A 3,933-nucleotide genomic window follows, 5' to 3' on the forward strand; every position below is an offset into this window, starting at 1 on the left:
AAAAAAGAAAAGAAAATATCTGGGCGTGGTGGCACATACCTGTAATCCCAGCTACTCGGGAGGCTGAGGTACGAGAATCACTTGAACCTGGGAGGCAGAGGTTGTGGTGAGCAGAGATCATACCATTTCACTCCAGCCTGGGCAACAAGAGCGAAACTCTGTCTCAAAATTTATATATAATCTTTAAAAACATAATCTGGGTTTTTTTAAGTGTCTCTTGAAAACTGGAAGATCCAGCCAGGCAGGATGGGTCATGCCTGTGATACTAGCACTTTGAGAGGCCAAGGCAGGAGGATTGCTTGAGGTTAGGAGTTGGGGACCAACCTGGGCAACATAGAGAGATCTCAGCTCTACAAAAAACAAAAAAAAATTACTCAGGCATGGTGGCACATGCCTGTAGTCCCAGCTACTCAGGGGGGTGAGGCAAGAGGATCAGTTGCGCCTGAGAGATCAAAGGCTGCAGTGAGTTATCATCATGTCCCTGCCGTCCAGCCTGGGTGCAGAGTGAGACCCTGTCTCTAAAACAAACACAAAACTGGATGATCTGGCAACACTAGACTGCTTTCCTGTGCAGCTAGCACACAGTAGCAGCTGCCTTTACCTCCGTTTCCAACACAGCCCCAGGATTAGCAACCATTTCTCATTGTACTTATACTATTTATCGGCCAGGCACAGTGGTTCACACCTGTAATCCCAGCACTTTGGGAGGTCGAGGTGGGCAGATTGCTTGAGGTCAGTAGTTCAAGACCAGCCTGGCCAACGTGGAGAAACCCTGTCTCTACTCAAAATAGTAATAACATATATATATATACTTTTTATTTTTCTCTCATATTACAAGATGTTTTCTGAACCTGTGTTTCTATGAGGGGTGAGTGTTTCAGGAAAAATGGGGGAGTGCTAATTTCTTTATGAAAGTAATTAATATTCCTCTGCAATTAAATGTGTAGGTACTCAGCCTACAGTATTTGTTCATTTACTTGCTGGCATCTGAGCTAGTAATCCTGCTGCTCAGCAACTATGAGACAGTCCTCTCCAAGAATATGGCCATGCAGCTCCCTCTCCAGATTTAGGCCTAATCCTCTGCCTATGTTCAGTCACAATGAAGACAGCATCCCCAAAAATGGTGGTCACATAGATATCTCCAATTCATTACTCAACAGGCTTTGAAACAGGATCTTCATAGACCATGATACATAAACATACCACTATTTGACAAATCAGAAGATAATACTTAAAAACCAAATGCCCATATTCATCCTACCCCTTCACTAACCTTGATACAGTCTGTGCTAGATAGATCATTGTTAGCACTGAGATAGATCCTTCACAGTTCATTATATATAAACCTAGAATTGTATCCTGCCATGATTTTTGAAATGATGGCATGGACACAGGAACTGGTTTTACTGATAGCTGTTTCACACTAGGCTATCAATATGAGTATCAGGATGGGCTGTAGTCTGAATCCATAACTTTACCCTTAGGTAGGTGATATAGTTTGGATCTGTGTCCACACCCAAATCTCGTGTTGAAAAGCAATCCCCAATCCTGGAGGTGTGGCGTGGGGGTAGGTGATTGGATCATGGGGATGGTTTCTAATGGTTGAGCACCATCCCCCTTCAGCTGTTCTTGTGATAGAGTTCTCTAGCAATCTGGTTGTTTAAAAGTGTGTAGCTCCCCCCCCTCCACCCCGCCAAAAAAAAAGGCAGGGGGACATTCTTGGTGGCTCACACCTATAATCCCAGCACTTTGGAAGGCTGAGTCGGGCAGATCATGAGGTCAGGAGATCTAGACCATCCTGGCCAACATGGTTAAACCCTGTCTCTACTAAAAACACAAGAATTAGCTGGGTGTGGTGGCACATGCCTGTAATCCCAGCTACTCGAGAGGCTGAGGCATGAGAATCACTTTAACCCCTGGAGGCAGAGGTTACAGTGAGCCTAGATCGTGCCACTGCACTCCAGCCTGGTGACAGACTGAGACTCCATCTCAAAAAAAAAATAAAAGTGTGTAGCTCCTTCCCCATCTCTTTCTTCCTCCTGCTCCAGCCATGTAAGATGGGCCTGCTCCTGCTTTGCCTTATAACATGATAAGTTTTCGGAGGCCTCTACAGAGGCAGAAGCTGCTATGCTTCCTATACAGCCTGCAGAACCATGGACTAATTAAACCTCATTTCTTTATAAATTACCCAGTCTCCAGTATTTTTATAGCAATGGAGAAACCCCATCTCTACTAAAAAAAAAAATTAGCTGGGCATGGTGGCACATGCTTGTAATCCCACTCGGGAGGCTGAGGCAGGAGAATCGCTTGAACCCGGGACCGGGAGGCAGAGGTTGCGGTGAGCTGAGATCGTGCCATTGCACTCCAGCCTGGGCAACAGAGCGAGACTCCATCTCAAAAAAAAAAAAAAAAAAAAAAAAAAAAAAAAAGACTGCGTGCCTCTCGAGCTGGAAGCCTGGAAGTTAAGGGAGCAGCGGTGACCTGCACGTGGGATTCCTGCGCTCCCGTGAACAGGCAGGGGAGGAGACACAGGCCTGCACGTCGCTGGGGAAAAAGCCCTTGTGGAAGCAGGAGGGGCTTGTTCGGAGAATGTGGCAGCAAGGGCCGCCTCTGATAGCCCCCATCCCCCCGCTCCTCATCCCCCGTAAGGGCTCAGTAAGTGTGTGTTGAACCAGCGGAGAGGCGTCGCTGCAGACTTAGCCATCATGAGAGGGATGAAGGGCCCTTGAGTTCCTCTGTTAGGATAATTCAGCCGCAGAAGAGAGGGAGGCTGCAGCAGCCGCTTGTAAGGAGAAGCACTCGGCGCAGCGGAACGGGCAGTGATGGCCCGACAATTCCAGGTCAAGCGGTGGCTTCTGAACAGGCAGGGGATCCGGGCCCCTCCTTGTACGCAGAGGGGGGCACTCTCTGCGGTAGTCGGTGACACGCTTTTCATCACAGGGATGAGGCGTGGCTTCAGGGTGACCGACTGTCTTGCTTTGCTGGTAGTGGGGGATTTCCGGAGAAGCCAGACTTTCCAGTTTAAAATCAGGCCAGTCCCGGGCAAACTGGAACAGCTGGTCACCCTCTGTGGCATTGGAGGGCGTGTCCATTTAGAGCGGAGGAAGTGAAGGGGGCCTGGGTCTGAGTTGTAGCTCAGTGGGACTATGGGCCTGCATCCAGGTCTGGGGGTGGGGGGTCCGTCTGGAGATGGCATGGGTTGGGCCCTCTATTTCTTTTATTTTTTTTTTTAATTTCTAAATTTTAGTTATTGAGACAAGATGTCTCAATATCGCCCAGGCTGGAGTTCAGTGGCACCATCATAACTCATTATAACCTTGATCTCCCAGGCTCAAGCCATCTTCCTCCTTTAGCCACTGACTCCCACAAGTAGCTGAAACTACAGGTGCATATCACCATGTCTGGCTATATATATATTTTTTAATTTTAGTAAACATGATGTCTCGTTGTGTTTCCCAGGTCAGTCTCAAACTTTTGAACTCAAGATATCCCCCTGCCTCAACCTCCCGAAGTGCTGGCATTACCCATGCCCAGAAGGTTGGGCCCTGTTCTGGAGGGCCTAAAGAGGTTTGGTCGCAGCTCTGCCATGGGCACACTGTCCTTGGCAGGTGTACTGATAATGACCCAAGACTGAGCTGAGACCAGTCTGTCTTGTCCTAAACTGGGCTCTGTGCGTGGCCGAAGTGTGTCTTGGGGAATCCCCAGTCTTGTTATGGTTATGCACTCTGGATGAGTTTAGGGATGAATGTGCTCAGGCCTGTATCAAGCCAGTGTCATGGTTTGTTGAGCAGGGAGCTGTCCACATCCTGTCTCAGCAAAGCCTGCCCCCAAGTGGAGGCATGAGCAGGTATCTGAGGGGCAGCTGTCTCCGTATGTCTACCTGAAGGTTGGCCATAAATCCTGCTCTAGCCATGAGCTGGTTTGGAAAGTGCT

This window comes from Cebus imitator, unplaced genomic scaffold, assembly GCF_001604975.1.
Source record: "Cebus imitator isolate Cc_AM_T3 unplaced genomic scaffold, Cebus_imitator-1.0 Scaffold232, whole genome shotgun sequence".
NCBI lineage: Eukaryota > Metazoa > Chordata > Mammalia > Primates > Cebidae > Cebus > Cebus imitator.